At 39.5% G+C, this 18,882-nt stretch overlaps 1 protein-coding gene across 1 annotated transcript in view; it reads right to left on the reverse strand.

Moving 5' to 3' along the window:
- Window positions 1-18,882, reverse strand: part of MTMR10 (myotubularin related protein 10) — a gene marked incomplete in the record, with an annotated part of 410,677 nt that overhangs the window by 177,484 nt on the left and 214,311 nt on the right.

Here is an 18,882-nt window from a genome sequence, read left to right on the forward strand (position 1 = left end):
GTTTAACGAATAGCCAAGAAGTGGGGTGATAAGAAAAAAGTGCGAAAGCATATAAAATAAGGAATTGGAATAATTGTGCTTTATACAAAAAAATCATAACCACCACAAAAAGGGTGGGCCTCATGGACTCTTGCTAATATGAAAGAAATGAATTTATCAGGTAAGTTCTTACATAAATTATGTTTTCTTTCATGTAATTAGCAAGAGTCCATGAGCTAGTGACGTATGGGATAATGACTACCCAAGATGTGGATCTTTCCACGCAAGAGTCACTAGAGAGGGAGGGATAAAATAAAGACAGCCAAATCCTGCTGAAAATATTCCACACCCAAAATAAAGTTTAATGAAAACATAAGCAGAAGATTCAAACTGAAACCGCTGCCTGTAGTACTTTTCTACCAAAAACTGCTTCAGAAGAAGAAAACACATCAAAATGGTAGAATTTAGTAAAAGTATGCAAAGAGGACCAAGTTGCTGCTTTGCAAATCTGATCAACCGAAGCTTCATTCCTAAACGCCCAGGAAGTAGAAACTGACCTAGTCGAATGAGCTGTAATCCTTTGAGGCGGAGTTTTACCCGACTCAACATAGGCATGATGAATTAAAGATTTCAACCAAGATGCCAAAGAAATGGCAGAAGCTTTCTGGCCTTTTCTAGAACCGGAAAAGATAACAAATAGACTAGAAGTCTTTCGGAAAGATTTAGAAGCTTCAACATAATATTTCAAAGCTCTAACAACATCCAAAGAATGCAACGATTTCTCCTTAGAATTCTTAGGATTAGGACATAATGAAGGAACCACAATTTCTCTACTAATGTTGTTGGAATTCACAACCTTAGGTAAAAATTGAAAAGAAGTTCGCAACACCGCCTTATCCTGATGAAAAATCAGAAAAGGAGACTCACAAGAAGGAGCAGATAATTCAGAGACTCTTCTGGCAGAACAGATCGCCAAAAGGAACAAAACTTTCCAAGAAAGTAATTTAATGTCCAATGAATGCATGGGTTCAAAAGGAGGAGCTTGAAGAGCCCCCAGAACCAAATTCAAACTCCAAGGAGGAGAAATTGACTTAATGACAGGTTTTATACGAACCAAAGCTTGTACAAAACAATGAATATCAGGAAGATTAGCAATCTTTCTGTGAAAAAGAACAGAAAGAGCAGAGATTTGTCCTTTCAAGAAACTTGCGGACAAACCCTTATCTAAACCATCCTGAAGAAACTGTAAAATTCTCGGTATTCTAAAAGAATGCCAAGAAAAATGATGAGAAAGACACCAAGAAATATAAGTCTTCCAGACTCTATAATATATCTCTCTAGATACAGATTTACGAGCCTGTAACATAGTATTAATCACAGAGTCAGAGAAACCTCTTTGACCAAGAATCAAGCGTTCAATCTCCATACCTTTAAATTTAAGGATTTGAGATCCTGATGGAAAAAAGGACCTTGCGACAGAAGGTCTGGTCTTAACGGAAGAGTCCACGGTTAGCAAGAGGACACCCGGACAAGATCCGCATACCAAAACCTGTGAGGCCATGCCGGAGCTACCAGCAGAACAAACGAGCATTCCTTCAGAATCTTGGAGATTACTCTTGGAAGAAGAACTAGAGGCGGAAAGATATAGGCAGGATGATACTTCCAAGGAAGTGATAATGCATCCACTGCCTCCGCCTGAGGATCCCGGGATCTGGACAGATACCTGGGAAGTTTCTTGTTTAGATGAGACGCCATCAGATCTATTTCTGGAAGTTCCCACATTTGAACAATCTGAAGAAATACCTCTGGGTGAAGAGACCATTCGCCCGGATGCAACGTTTGGCGACTGAGATAATCCGCTTCCCAATTGTCTATACCTGGGATATGAACCGCAGAGATTAGACAGGAGCTGGATTCCGCCCAAACCAGAATTCGAGATACTTCTTTCATAGCCAGAGGACTGTGAGTCCCTCCTTGATGATTGATGTATGCCACAGTTGTGACATTGTCTGTCTGAAAACAAATGAACGATTCTCTCTTCAAAAGAGGCCAAGACTGAAGAGCTCTGAAAATTGCACGGAGTTCCAAAATATTGATCGGTAATCTCACCTCCTGAGATTCCCAAACTCCTTGTGCCGTCAGAGATCCCCACACAGCTCCCCAACCTGTAAGACTTGCATCTGCTGAAATTACAGTCCAGGTCGGAAGAACAAAAGAAGCCCCCTGAATTAAACGATGGTGATCTGTCCACCACGTCAGAGAGTGTCGTACAATCGGTTTTAAAGATATTAATTGAGATATCTTTGTGTAATCCCTGCACCATTGATTCAGCATACAGAGCTGAAGAGGTCGCATGTGAAAGCGAGCAAAGGGGATCGCGTCCGATGCAGCAGTCATAAGACCTAGAATTTCCATGCATAAGGCTACCGAAGGGAATGATTGTGACTGAAGGTTTCGACAAGCTGAAATCAATTTTAGACGTCTCTTGTCTGTTAAAGACAGAGTCATGGACACTGAATCTATCTGGAAACCCAGAAAAGTTACCCTTGTCTGAGGAATCAATGAACTTATTAGTGAATTGATCCTCCAACCATGATCTTGAAGAAACAACACAAGTCGATTCGTATGAGATTCTGCTAAATGTAAAGACTGAGCAAGTACCAAGATATCGTCCAAATAAGGAAATACCACAATACCCTGTTCTCTGATTACAGACAGAAGGGCTCCGAGAACCTTTGTAAAAATTCTTGGAGCTGTAGCTAGGCCAAACGGCAGAGCCACAAACTGGTAATGCTTGTCCAGGAAAGAGAATCTCAGGAACTGATAGTGATCTGGATGAATCGGAATATGCAGATATGCATCCTGTAAATCTATTGTGGACATATAATGCCCTTGCTGAACAAAAGGCAAGATAGTCCTTACAGTTACCATTTTGAATGTTGGTATCCTTACATAACGATTCAATATTTTTAGATCCAGAACTGGTCTGAAGGAATTCTCCTTCTTTGGTACAATGAAGAGATTCGAATAAAACCCCAGCCCCTGTTGCAGAACTGGAAATGGCATAATTACTCCAGCCAACTCTAGATCTGAAACACATTTCAGAAATGCTTGAGCTTTCACTGGATTTACTGGGACACGGGAAAGAAAAAATCTCTTTGCAGGAGGTCTTATCTTGAAACCAATTCTGTACCCTTCTGAAACGATGTTCTGAATCCAAAGATTGTGAACAGAATTGATCCAAATTTCTTTGAAAAAACGTAACCTGCCCCCTACCAGCTGAGCTGGAATGAGGGCCGCACCTTCATGTGGACTTAGAAGCTGGCTTTGCTTTTCTAGAAGGCTTGGATTTATTCCAGACTGGAGATGGTTTCCAAACTGAAACTGCTCCTGAGGAAGAAGGATCAGGCTTTTGTTCTTTGTTGAAACGAAAGGAACGAAAACGATTATTAGCCCTGTTTTTACCCTTAGATTTTTTATCCTGTGGTAAAAAAGTTGCTTTCCCACCAGTAACAGTTGAGATAATAGAATCCAACTGAGAACCAAATAATTTGTTACCCTGGAAAGAAAGGGAAAGTAGAGTTGATTTAGAAGACATATCAGCATTCCAAGTTTTAAGCCATAAAGCTCTTCTAGCTAAAATAGCTAGAGACATAAACCTGACATCAACTCTGATAATATCAAAAATGGCATCACAGATAAAATTATTAGCATGTTGAAGAAGAATAATAATATTATGAGAATCATGATCTGTTACTTGTTGCGCTAAAGTTTCCAACCAAAAAGTTGAAGCTGCAGCAACATCAGCCAATGATATAGCAGGTCTAAGAAGAAGATTACCTGAACACAGATAAGCTTTTCTTAGAAAGGATTCAATTTTCCTATCTAAAGGATCCTTAAACGAAGTACCATCTGCCGTAGGAATAGTAGTACGTAGAAATAGCCCCATCAACTTTAGGGATTTTGTCCCAAAATTCTAATCTGTCAGACGGCACAGGATATAATTGCTTAAAACGTTTAGAAGAAGTAAATGAATTACCCAAATTATTCCACTCTCTGGAAATTACTTCAGAAATAGCACCAGGAACAGGAAAAACTTCTGGAATAACCACAGGAGATTTAAAGACCTTATCTAAACGTTTAGATTTAGTATCAAGAGGACCAGAATCCTCAATTTCTAAAGCAATTAGTACTTCTTTAAGTAAAGAACGAATAAAGATTTATCAGCATCAACCTCTGAGACAGAATCCTCTGAACCAGAAGAGTCATTAGAATCAGAATGATGATGTTCATTTAAAAATTCATCTGTATAAAGAGAAGTTTTAAAAGATTTTTTATGTTTACTAGAAGCAGGAATAACAGACATAGCCTTCTTGATGGATTCAAAAACAAAATCTCTTATGTTATCAGGAACACTCTGAACATTAGATGTTGATGGAACTGCAACAGGTAATGGTACTTTACTAAAGGAAATATTATCTGCATTAACAAGTTTGTCATGACAATTAATACAAACAACAGCTGGAGGAACAGCTACCAAAAGTTTACAGCAGATACACTTAGCTTTGGTAGTTCCAGCACCAGACAGCGATTTTCCTGAAGTATCTTCTGACTCAGATGCAACGTGAGACATCTTGCAATATGTAAGAGAAAAAACAACATATAAAGCAAAATTTATCAAATTCCTTAAATGACAGTTTCAGGAATGGGAAAAAATGCCAAGGAACAAGCTTCTAGCAACCAGAAGCAATGAAAAATGAGACTTAAATAATGTGGAGACAAAAGCGACGCCCATATTTTTTTAGCGCCAAATAAGACGCCCACATTATTTGGCGCCTAAATGCTTTTGGCGCCAAAAATGACGCCACATCCGGAACGCCGACATTTTTGGCGCAAAAGAACGTCAAAAAATGACGCAACTTCCGGCGACACGTATGACGCCGGAAAAAGAAAAGATTTTTTGCGCCAAAAAAGTCCGCGCCAAGAATGACGCAATAAAATGAAGCATTTTCAGCCCCCGCGAGCCTAACAGCCCACAGCGAAAAAAAGTCAAATTTTTAAGGTAAGAAAAATGATTGATTCAAATGAATTATCCCAAATATGAAACTGACTGTCTGAAAAACATAATTTATGTAAGAACTTACCTGATAAATTCATTTCTTTCATATTAACAAGAGTCCATGAGCTAGTGACGTATGGGATATACATTCCTACCAGGAGGGGCAAAGTTTCCCAAACCTTAAAATGCCTATAAATACACCCCTCACCACACCCACAAATCAGTTTAACGAATAGCCAAGAAGTGGGGTGATAAGAAAAAAAGTGCGAAGCATATAAAATAAGGAATTGGAATAATTGTGCTTTATACAAAAAAATCATAACCACCACAAAAAAGGGTGGGCCTCATGGACTCTTGTTAATATGAAAGAAATGAATTTATCAGGTAAGTTCTTACATAAATTATGTTTTCTTTCATGTAATTAACAAGAGTCCATGAGCTAGTGACGTATGGGATAATGACTACCCAAGATGTGGATCTTTCCACACAAGAGTCACTAGAGAGGGAGGGATAAAATAAAGACAGCCAATTCCTGCTGAAAATAATCCACACCCAAAATAAAGTTTAACAAAAAACATAAGCAGAAGATTCAAACTGAAACCGCTGCCTGAAGAACTTTTCTACCAAAAACTGCTTTAGAAGAAGAAAATACATCAAAATGGTAGAATTTAGTAAAAGTATGCAAAGAGGACCAAGTTGCTGCTTTGCAGATCTGGTCAACCGAAGCTTCATTCCTAAACGCCCAGGAAGTAGAAACTGACCTAGTAGAATGAGCTGTAATTCTTTGAGGCGGAATTTTACCCGACTCAACATAGGCAAGATGAATTAAAGATTTCAACCAAGATGCCAAAGAAATGGCAGAAGCTTTCTGGCCTTTCCTAGAACCGGAAAAAATAACAAATAGACTAGAAGTCTTACGGAAAGATTTCGTAGCTTCAACATAATATTTCAAAGCTCTAACAACATCCAAAGAATGCAATGATTTCTCCTTAGAATTCTTAGGATTAGGACATAATGAAGGAACCACAATTTCTCTACTAATGTTGTTGGAATTCACAACTTTAGGAAAAAATTCAAAAGAAGTTCGCAACACCGCCTTATCCTGATGAAAAATCAGAAAAGGAGACTCACACGAAAGAGCAGATAATTCAGAAACTCTTCTAGCAGAAGAGATGGCCAAAAGGAACAAAACTTTCCAAGAAAGTAATTTAATGTCCAATGAATGCATAGGTTCAAACGGAGGAGCTTGAAGAGCTCCCAAAACCAAATTCAAACTCCATGGAGGAGAAATTGACTTAATCACAAGTTTTATACGAACCAAAGCTTGTACAAAACAATGAATATCAGGAAGAATAGCAATCTTTCTGTGAAAAAGAACAGAAAGAGCGGAGATTTGTCCTTTCAAAGAACTCGCGGACAAACCCTTATCTAAACCATCCTGAAGAAACTGTAAAATTCTCGGTATTCTAAAAGAATGCCAAGAAAAATGATGAGAAAGACACCAAGAAATATAAGTCTTCCAGACTCTATAATATATCTCTCGAGATACAGATTTACGAGTCTGTAACATAGTATTAATCACGGAGTCAGAGAAACCTCTATGACCAAGAATCAAGCGTTCAATCTCCATACCTTTAAATTTAAGGATTTCAGATCCGGATGGAAAAAAGGACCTTGAGACAGAAGGTCTGGTCTTAACGGAAGAGTCCATGGTTGGCAAGATGCCATCCGGACAAGATCCGCATACCAAAACCTGTGAGGCCATGCCGGAGCTATTAGCAGAACCAACGAGCATTCCCTCAGAATCTTGGAGATTACTCTTGGAAGAAGAACTAGAGGCGGAAAGATATAGGCAGGATGATACTTCCAAGGAAGTGATAATGCATCCACTGCCTCCGCCTGAGGATCCCGGGATCTGGACAGATACCTGGGAAGTTTCTTGTTTAGATGAGAGGCCATCAGATCTATCTCTGGGAGCCCCCACATTTGAACAATCTGAAGAAATACCTCTGGGTGAAGAGACCATTCGCCCGGATGCAACGTTTGGCGACTGAGATAATCCGCTTCCCAATTGTCTACACCTGGGATATGAACCGCAGAGATTAGACAGGAGCTGGATTCCGCCCAAACCAAAATTCGAGATACTTCTTTCATAGCCAGAGGACTGTGAGTCCCTCCTTGATGATTGATGTATGCCACAGTTGTGACATTGTCTGTCTGAAAACAAATGAACGATTCTCTCTTCAGAAGAGGCCAAAACTGAAGAGCTCTGAAAACTGCACGGAGTTCCAAGATATTGATCGGTAATCTCACCTCCTGAGATTCCCAAACTCCTTGTGCCGTCAGAGATCCCCACACAGCTCCCCAACCTGTGAGACTTGCATCTGTTGAAATTACAGTCCAGGTCGGAAGAACAAAAGAAGCCCCCTGAATTAAACGATGGTGATCTGTCCACCACGTCAGAGAGTGCCGAACAATCGGTTTTAAAGATATTAATTGATATATCTTCGTGTAATCCCTGCACCATTGGTTCAGCATACAGAGCTGAAGAGGTCGCATGTGAAAACGAGCAAAGGGGATCGCGTCCGATGCAGCAGTCATAAGACCTAGAATTTCCATGCATAAGGCTACCGAAGGGAATGATTGAGACTGAAGGTTTCGACAGGCTGTAATCAATTTTAGACGTCTCTTGTCTGTTAAAGACAAAGTCATGGACACTGAATCTATCTGGAAACCCAGAAAGGTTACCCTTGTTTGAGGAATCAAAGAACTTTTTGGTAAATTGATCCTCCAACCATGATCTTGAAGAAACAACACAAGTCGATTCGTATGAGACTCTGCTAAATGTAAAGACGGAGCAAGTACCAAGATATCGTCCAAATAAGGAAATACCACAATACCCTGTTCTCTGATTACAGACAGAAGGGCACCGAGAATCTTTGTGAAAATTCTTGGAGCTGTAGCAAGGCCAAACGGTAGAGCCACAAATTGGTAATGCTTGTCTAGAAAAGAGAATCTCAGGAACTGATAATGATCTGGATGAATCGGAATATGCAGATATGCATCCTGTAAATCTATTGTGGACATATAATTCCCTTGCTGAACAAAAGGCAATATAGTCCTTACAGTTACCATCTTGAACGTTGGTATCCTTACATAACGATTCAATAATTTTAGATCCAGAACTGGTCTGAAGGAATTCTCCTTCTTTGGTACAATGAAGAGATTTGAATAAAACCCCATCCCCTGTTCCGGAACTGGAACTGGCATAATTACTCCAGCCAACTCTAGATCTGAAACACAATTCAGAAATGCTTGAGCTTTCACTGGATTTACTGGGACATGGGAAAGAAAAAATCTCTTTGCAGGAGGTCTCATCTTGAAACCAATTCTGTACCCTTCTGAAACAATGTTCTGAATCCAAAGATTGTGAACAGAACTGATCCAAATTTCTTTGAAAAAACGTAACCTGCCCCCTACCAGCTGAACTGGAATGAGGGCCGTACCTTCATGTGAACTTAGAAGCAGGCTTTGCCTTTCTAGCAGGCTTGGATTTATTCCAGACTGGGGATGGTTTCCAAACTGAAACTGCTCCTGAGGACGAAGGATCAGGCTTTTGTTCTTTGTTGAAACGAAAGGAACGAAAACGATTGTTAGCCCTGTTTTTACCTTTAGACTTTTTATCCTGTGGTAAAAAAGTTCCTTTCCCACCAGTAACAGTTGAAATAATAGAATCCAACTGAGAACCAAATAATTTGTTTCCCTGGAAAGAAATGGAAAGTAGAGTTGATTTAGAAGCCATATCAGCATTCCAAGTCTTAAGCCATAAAGCTCTTCTGGCTAAGATAGCCAGAGACATAAATCTAACATCAACTCTAATAATATCAAAAATGGCATCACAGATGAAATTATTAGCATGCTGGAGAAGAATAATAATATCATGAGAATCACGATTTGTTACTTGTTGCGCTAGAGTTTCCAACCAAAAAGTTGAAGCTGCAGCAACATCAGCCAATGATATAGCAGGTCTAAGAAGATTACCTGAACATAGATAAGCTTTTCTTAGAAAAGATTCAATTTTTCTATCTAAAGGATCCTTAAACGAGGTACCATCTGATGTAGGAATGGTAGTACGTTTAGCAAGGGTAGAAATAGCCCCATCAACTTTAGGGATTTTGTCCCAAAATTCTAATCTGTCAGGCGGAACAGGATATAATTGCTTAAAACGTTTAGAAGGAGTAAATGAATTACCCAATCTATCCCATTCCTTAGCAATTACTGCAGAAATAGCATTAGGAACAGGAAAGACTTCTGGAATAACCGCAGGAGCTTTAAAAACCTTATCCAAACGAATAGAATTAGTATCAAGAGGACTAGAATCCTCTATTTCTAAAGCAATTAGTACTTCTTTAAGTAAAGAGCGAATAAATTCCATCTTAAATAAATATGAAGATTTATCAGCATCAATCTCTGAGACAGAATCCTCTGAACCAGAAGAGTCCAAAGAATCAGAATGATGGTGTTCATTTAAAAATTCATCTGTAGAGAGAGAAGATTTAAAAGACTTTTTACGTTTACTAGAAGGAGAAATAACAGACAAAGCCTTCTTTATGGATTCAGAAACAAAATCTCTTATGTTATCAGGAACATTCTGCACCTTAGATGTTGAGGGAACTGCAACAGGCAATGGTACATCACTAAAGGAAATATTATCTGCATTAACAAGTTTGTCATGACATTTAATACAAACAACAGCTGGAGGAATAGCTACCAAAAGTTTACAGCAGATACACTTAGCTTTGGTAGATCCAGCAGGCAGAGGTTTTCCTGTAGTATCTTCTGGCTCAGATGCAACGTGAGACATCTTGCAATATGTAAGAGAAAAAACAACATATAAAGCAAAATAGAACAAATTCCTTATAAGACAGTTTCAGGAATGGGAAAAAAATGCCAAACATCAAGCTTCTAGCAACCAGAAGCAAATGAAAAATGAGACTGAAATAATGTGGAGACAAAAGCGACGTCCATATTTTTTTTGGCGCCAAATAAGACGCCCACATTATTTGGCGCCTAAATGCTTTTGGCGCCAAAAATGACGCCACATCCGGAACGCCGACATTTTTGGCGCAAAATAACGTCAAAAAAATGACGCAACTTCCGGCGACACGTATGACGCCGGAAACGGAAATGAATTTTTGCGCCAAAAAAGTCCGCGCCAAGAATGACGCAATAAAATGAAGCATTTTCAGCCCCCGCGAGCCTAACAGCCCACAGGGAAAAAAGTCAAATTTTTTGAGGTAAGAAAAATATGATAATTAAAGCATAATCCCAAATATGAAACTGACTGTCTGGAAATAAGGAAAGTTGAACATTCTGAGTCAAGGCAAATAAATGTTTGAATACATATATTTAGAACTTTATAAATAAAGTGCCCAACCATAGCTTAGAGTGTCACAGAAAATAAGACTTACTTACCCCAGGACACTCATCTACATGTTTGTAGAAAGCCAAACCAGTACTGAAACGAGAATCAGTAGAGGAAATGGTAAATATAAGAGTATATCGTCGATCTGAAAAGGGAGGTAAGAGATGAATCTCTACGACCGATAACAGAGAACCTTATGAAATAGACCCCGTAGAAGGAGATCACTGCATTCAATAGGCAATACTCTCCTCACATCCCTCTGACATTCACTGCACGCTGAGAGGAAAACCGGGCTCCAACTTGCTGCGGAGCGCATATCAACGTAGAATCTAGCACAAACTTACTTCACCACCTCCATCGGAGGCAAAGTTTGTAAAACTGATTTGTGGGTGTGGTGAGGGGTGTATTTATAGGCATTTTAAGGTTTGGGAAACTTTGCCCCTCCTGGTAGGAATGTATATCCCATACGTCACTAGCTCATGGACTCTTGTTAATTACATGAAAGAAATAAGGAATGTTGAACATTCTGAGTCAAGGCAAATAAATGTTTGAATACATATATTTAGAACTTTATAAAAAAGTGCCCAACCATAGCTTAGAGTGTCATAGAAAATAAGACTTACTTACCCCAGGACACTCATCTACATGTTTGTAGAAAGCCAAACCAGTACTGAAACGAAAATCAGCAGAGGTAATGGTATATATATAAGAGTATATCGTCGATCTGAAAAGGGAGGTAAGAGATGAATCTCTACGACCGATAACAGAGAACCTATGAAATAGACCCCGTAGAAGGAGATCATTGAATTCAAACAGGCAATACTCTCCTCACATCCCTCTGACATTCACTGCACGCTGAGAGGAAAACCGGGCTCCAACCTGCTGCGGAGCGCATATCAACGTAGAATCTAGCACAAACTTACTTCACCACCTCCATAGGAGGCAAAGTTTGTAAAACTGATTTGTGGGTGTGGTGAGGGGTGTATTTATAGGCATTTTGAGGTTTGGGAAACTTTGCCCCTCCTGGTAGGAATGTATATCCCATACGTCACTAGCTCATGGACTCTTGCTAATTACATGAAAGAAATTATTTTTTTGCAATGCAGTAACAAATTGCTAAATACAGTCAAATTAAATACTTAACAAATAAACAATAAAAAGACAATGCAATAGCACTTACTTTGAAACAAGTAGTAGAATATTTTCTAGCAAATTTACGTGACAGTCACCAGCCAGTCACAAGATGCATTGACTTTTAAACTATGTACTTTTGCACATGCTCAATAGGAGCTGGAGCCTCAGAAAGTGTGCATATAAAATCAATGTTCACATTTTGATAATAAATTTGCATGATCTAAATCATGAATCTTTAATTTGACTTTAGTGGCCCTTTAAAGGGACACTAAATCCATTTTTTTTCTTTCATGATTTAGATAGACTGTTTCCCAGCCGCAGTCCTCAAGAACCCCCAACAGGAATGATTTTCATTATAGCTGAACCAGTGCACAGGTGAATTAATCAGCTGATCAGTAACCAACCTGCTCTCACCCATTAGCTGATTATTTCACCTGTGCTCTAGTTCAGCTATAATGAAAACCAGGACCTGTTGGTGGTACTTGAGGACCGCGGTTGGGAAACACTGAGAGAGCATGCAATTTTAAGCAACTATCTAATTTACTCCTATTATAAATTTGTATTCACTCTCTTGCTATCTTTATTTGAAAAGCAGGAATGTAAAGCTTAGGAGCCGGCCCATTTTAGGTTCATCTCCCTGGATAGCGCTTGCTTATTGGTGGCTACATTTCAGGGGGAAAAAATTGTATGAACCGAAAATTTTGCCCATGCACATGTCTGCTAAAGTCATAGCACTTAGAGTGAACAAACTTTCAATCATGCATCTTGAAACAATTAAATAAAATAATTTTGTCCTGCACCATTTAACCCTGATGCAGCACAATTACCCATTCTGCATTGATAAGCTGCATGGATAAGCTTCTACTGAGGATTGGTCTAGAAAATATTGGTCTTGTTGAATTTATTTCAATATTTAATAAATATTTAATAAATTCCTGCTCGATTCCCCCCCAAACCCTGCTCTTCCTTACTCATTTTTATTAATAACTGTAACCTTCCTGTTTTTATTTCTGCTTTATTTAGAAATAAACCTAAAATCTTAAAAACAAAATTTATACTTACCTGATAAATTTCTTTCTTTTGCGATGTACCGAGTCCACGGTTTCATCCTTACTTGTGGGATATTATCCTTCCTAACAGGAAGTGGCAAAGAGAGCACCCACAGCAGAGCTGTCTATATAGCTCCCCCCTTAACTCCACCCCCCAGTCATTCGACCGAAGGCTTAGGAAGAAAAAGGAGAAACTATAAGGTGCAGAGGTGACTGAAGTTTTCAATAAAAAATACTGTCTTGAATAGACAGAGAGGGCCGTGGACTCGGTACATCGCAAAAGAAAGAAATTTATCAGGTAAGCATAAATTTTGTTTTCTTTTGCAAGATGTACCGAGTCCACGGTTTCATCCTTACTTGTGGGATACCAATACCAAAGCTTTAGGACACGGATGAAGGGACAAGACAGGAACCTAAACGGAAGGCACCACTGCTTGCAGAACCTTTCTCCCAAAAATAGCCTCCAAAGAAGCAAAAGTATCAAATTTATCAAATTTGGAAAAGGTATGAAAATCAAGTGTTCCATCTCCAAGCAGTCAGTTGAGAGAAATTAGATTTGGATGCTTGAACGGACCTTGAATCAAAAGGTCCTGTCTCAGTGGCAGAGTCCATGGTGGCAGAGATGACATGTCCACCAGGTCTGCATACCAAGTCCTGCGTGGCCACGCAGGTGCTATCAAAATCACAGAAGCTCTCTCCTGTTTGATTCTGGCGATCAGACGAGGAAGGAGAGGAAATGGTGGAAACCCATAAGCCAGGTTGAACGACCAAGGTACTGCTAGAGCATCTATCAGTACTGCCTGAGGATCCCTTGATCTGGACCCGTAACAAGGAAGTTGGACGTTCTGACGACACGCCATCAGATCTAATTCTGGTGTGCCCCATAGCTGAACCAGTTGAGCAAAAACCTCCGGAGTTCCCACTCCCCCGGATGAAAAGTCTGACGACTTAGAAAATCCGCCTCCCAGTTCTCTACCCCTGGGATATAGATTGCTGATAGATGGCAAGAGTGAGTCTCTGCCCATCGGATTATTCTGGAAACTTCTATCATCGCTAAGGAACTCTTTGTTCCCCCCTGATGATTGATATAAGCTACAGTCGTGATGTTGTCCGACTGAAATCTGACCTGATGTATCTGGCCGAAGCCATCTGAGGCCACGCCTGAAGAGCATTGAATATAGCTCTTAATTCTAGAATATTTATCGGAAGTAGGGCCTCTTCCTGAGTTCACAAACCCTGTGCTTTCAGGGAATTCCAGACTGCACCCCAGCCCAGAAGGCTGGCGTCCGTCGTCACTGTAACCCCCGCTGGCCTGCAGAAACACATTCCCTGGGACAGGTGATCCTGTGACAACCACCAAAGAAGAGGATCTCTGGTCTCCTGATACAGATTTATCTGAGGAGATAAATCTGCATAATCCCCATTCCACTGTCTGAGCATGCATAGTTGCAGTGGTCTGAGATGTAAGCGAGCAAACGGAACTATGTCCATAGCCGCTACCATTAGTCCGATTACCTCCATACACTGAGCCACTGACGGCAGAGGAATGGAATGAAGAGCTAAAATCTTTGATTTCCTGACCTCCGTCAGAAATATTTTCATGTCCACCGAGTCTATCACATTCCCTAGGAATGAAACTCTTGTGAGAGGGGAAAGAGAACTCTTTTTTACGTTCACCTTAAACCCATGAGATCTTAGAAAGGCCAACACTATGTCCGTGTGAGACTTGGCTAATTGGAAAGTCGACGCTTGAATTAGGATGTCGTCTAGATAAGGCGCCACTGCTATGCCCCGCGGCCTTAGGACCGCCAGAAGGGCCCCTAGCACATAGTAACATAGTAGATAAGGTTGAAAAAAAGACTGAAGTCCATCGAGTTCAACCTATACAAATCTAAAATACTTACAAAAAGCTCCAGTTAAGCTTAAATAACCCCATTAAAATGTGACCCATTTAATACTAGCAATCATATCCATGAATTTTGTTTATATACAGAAATTTATCCAGACTATTTTTAAATGTATCTATGGTATTGGCATTCACTACCTCCTTTGGTAATGAGTTCCACAATTTTATTGCTCTTACAGTGAAAAAACGTTTCCGTTGCAGGAGATTAAATCTCCTTTCCTCCAACCTTAAATTATGACCTCTTGTCAGAAACAATTTTCTTGGAATAAACAGAGCTTCTGCCATCTCTGTATATGGGCCTTGAATATATTTATATAAAGTAATCATGTCACCTCTCAAGCGCCTTTTTTCTAAAGAAAACAGACCCAGTTTGGCTAGCCTCTCCTCATAGGTTAATTTCTCCAATCCCCTTATTAGCTTTGTGGCCCTTCTCTGAACTTTTTCTAGTTCTGCAATATCTTTTTTAGCAATTGGTCCCCAGAACTGCACTCCAAACTCAAGGTGAGGTCTTACCAGGGCTTTATATAATGACAGAATTATGCTTTCCTCCCTTGAATCAATGCCTCTTTTAATACATGCTAGTATCTTATTAGCCTTTGAAGCCGCTGCCCTGCATTGTGCACCCATCTTTAGCTTGTTATCTATTACTACTCCCAAATCCCTTTCCTCCTGTGTTTGGCTAAGTCTTGTCCCATTTAAAAAATACATAGCCTGCTTATTTTTACTTCCAAAATGTAGAACCTTGCATTTTTCCGTATTAAATCTCATTTTCCATTCACTTGCCCATAGTTCTAATTTTAGCAAATCCCTTTATAAAGAGAGTTCGTCCTGCTCTGACCTTATGACCTTACTTAACTTAGTATCATCTGCAAAAATAGAGATGTCGCTATTTAATCCTTGCTCCAAATCATTTATAAAAATATTAAAAAGAACAGGGCCCAGTACTGATCCCTGGGGGACGCCACTGATTACCTTTGTCCAATCTGAGTATGATCCATTTACTACTACTTGTTGCTCGTTTTATCCAGTTATTTATCCATGAGCTAACATTTTCAGATATTCCCAGTCCCTTAATTTTGTGCATTAATCTCTCATGTGGCACTGTATCAAATGCCTTTGCAAAATCTAAGTATATCACATCAACTGATTCCCCTTTATCTATATTTTTACTTACTTCCTCGTAGAATCTAATTAGATTAGTTTGACATGATCTATTTCTCCTAAAGCCATGCTGATTAGAACTCATAATCTTGTTTACACGAATATGCTCATCAATATAATCCCTTATAATCCCTTCAAATATCTTCCCCACTATTGATGTCAGACTAACTGGTCTATAGCTTCCTGGATCATCCCTGCTTCCCTTTTTGAAGAGTGGTACCACATCAGCTTTACGCCAATCCTGAGGTACCATGCCTGAGGATAATGAGTCTTGAAAAATTAAGAGTAAAGGTTTGTCTATAACAGTGCTAAGTTCCCTTAACACCCTTGGGTGTATTCCATCTGGGCCTGGAGTTTTATTTACCTTAATATTTTCCAGTTTTTTCCTGATATCCTCTAAAGAAAACCCAGTTAGTGGTATGGACTGGCATGTTCTATTCTGTTCCAAAGTAGCATTCAATGGTTCCTCTCTTGTGTATACTGAAGAAAAAAACTGGTTTAGTACCTCAGCCTTCTCCCTGTCATTTATCATGCTACCCTCCACGCATTTTAATGTACCTATATTATCCTTCTTAGATTTTTTGCTATTTATGTACTTATAGAACCTTTTAGGGTTAGACTTAGAATCCTTGGCAATTCATTTTTCATTTTCAATTTTGGCTAATTTGATTGCTTTTTTGCATGCTTTGTTACATTCCTTATAAATATTGTATGCTGAGTCTGTACTATTTTCTTTTAATAATTTAAATGCCCTACGTTTTTTCCTAATTTCTCTTAACACATTTTTATTTAGCCATAACGGCTTTGTTTTTTTATTTTTATTTTTATAACCATATGGTATGTGTTGATATGTATATTTATTTAACACATTTTTAAATATTATCCATTTATTCTCTGTATTTTTATTAGAAAATACATTGTCCCAATTTATATTATTTAATGATTTCCTTAAATCGTTGAATTTTGCTTTCTTGAAGTTAAAAGTCTTAGTTAAGCCTTTAAAACACTGCATTTGAAAATAGATTTCAAATGTGACCATGTTATGATCACCGTTACCCAAATGTTCTTTAACTTCTATGTTTGATATTATATCTGTATTGTTTGATAGCACTAAATCCAATATAGCTTTACTCCTAGTTGGCTCCTCTATTAATTGTGACAAGAAGTTATCCCTGAGAACATTTAAAAATCTATCCCCCTTAGCTGAATTACTAGTTTCATTGGCCCAGTTTATATCAGGGTAGTTAAAATCTCCCATAATTACAGCACTGTTATTAGCAGCCTTACCTATTTGGATAAGCAGTTGAGTTTCCTCCGGATCACTAATGTTGGGAGGCTTGTAGCATGTTCCTAGTAATATTTTTTTAGGATTTTTCCCCCCACTCTTTATTTCAACCCACAGGGTCTCTACATTGTCACTTGTATTATAAATATCTTCCCTTATTGTAGGTTTAAGGTTAGGTTTAATATACATGCAGATTCCTCCACCCCTTTTGTTATTCCTGTCCGTCCTAAATAATGTATACCCCTCTAAGTTAACTGCCCAGTCATGTGAATCATCCCACCAAGTTTCAGTTATACTGATAACATCATAGTCCTCTTCTGCAACTAAGAGCGTCAGCTCCCCCATTTTACCTGTCATGCTTCTTGCATTTGTTGTCATACATTTAATTTTCATGTGCTTTCTGCTGCTACTTGGTGTGTTTTCCTCTATATTTTCTAATGTGACATTTCTTAAGTCATCCCTTCCTTGAGATATTAAGGGATTGTCATATTCACAGACTGATCTCTCTGTTCTATTTTGTTCTAACTGACCCTCCCCCCCTTTGCCCAGTTTAAAAGGTTCTCTAAACGTGCTACCATCCTTTCCCCCAACACACCTGCACCCATGTCATTCAGGTGCAATCCATCCTTACTGTACAAATTGTACCCTAGTGAAAAATCAGCCCAGTGTTCTAAAAAGTCAAACCCCTCATTTTTACACCATGTTTTTAGCCATGAATTAACAGACCTTAACTCCTTCTGCCTTACTGAATTAGCACACGGCACTGGTAATATCTCAGAAAATATTACTTTGGAGGTCCTTGCTTTAAGCTTGCTACCTAACTCCCTGAAGTCAAGCACCTTTGTGAAAATTCTGGGAGCCGTGGCCAACCCGAAGGGAAGAGCCACAAACTGGTAATGCTTGTCCAGAAAGGCAAACCTGAGGAATTGGTGATGATCTTTGTGGATAGGAATGTGTAGATACGCATCCTTTAAGTCCACGGTGGTCATATATTGACCCTCCTGGATCATTGGTAAAATAGTCCGAATGGTCTCCATCTTGAAGGATGGGACTCTGAGGAATTGGTTTAGGATTTTGAGATCTAGGATTGGTCTGAAGGTTCCCACTTTTTTGGGAACCACAAACACATTGGAGTAAAACCCCTGCCCCTGTTCTGTTTTCGGAACTGGACAGATCACTCCCATGGTATTTAGGTCTTCTACACAGCGTAAGAACGCCTCTATTTTTGTCTGCTTTACAGACAATTGAGAAAGATGGAATCTCCCCCTTGGAGGAGAATCTTTGAAATCTAGAAGATACCCCTGGGTTACAATTCCTAAAGCCCAGGAGTCCTGAACGTCTCTTGCCCAGCCTGAGCAAAGAGAGAAAGTCTGCCCCCTACTAGATCCGCTCCCGGATCGGGGGCTACCCCTTCATGCTGTCTTGGTGGCAGCAGCAGGCTTCTTGGCCTGTTTACCTTTGTTCCAAGCCTGGTTAGGTCTCCAGACTGGCTTGGATTGAGCAAAGTTCCCCTCTTGCCTTGCAGCAGGGGAAGAGGAAGCGGGACCACCTTTGAAGTTTCAAAAGTAACGAAAATGATTTTGTTTGGTCCTCATCTTATTTGACTTATCCTGAGGGAGGGCATGACCCTTCCCTCCAGTGATATCTGAAATGATCTCTTTCAGTTCAGGCCCAAATAGGGTCTTACCCTTGAAAGGGATGGTCAAAAGCTTAGATTTTGATGACACATCAGCCGACCAGGACTTAAGCCATAACGCTCTACGCGCTAAAATTGCAAAACCTGAATTCTTCGCCGCTAATTTAGCCAGAGGAAAAGCGGCATCTGTAATGAAAGAATTAGCTAGCTTGAGAGCCCTAATTCTATTCAGAATATCATCTAATGGG

This window comes from Bombina bombina, chromosome 6 (genome assembly GCF_027579735.1).
Source record: "Bombina bombina isolate aBomBom1 chromosome 6, aBomBom1.pri, whole genome shotgun sequence".
NCBI lineage: Eukaryota > Metazoa > Chordata > Amphibia > Anura > Bombinatoridae > Bombina > Bombina bombina.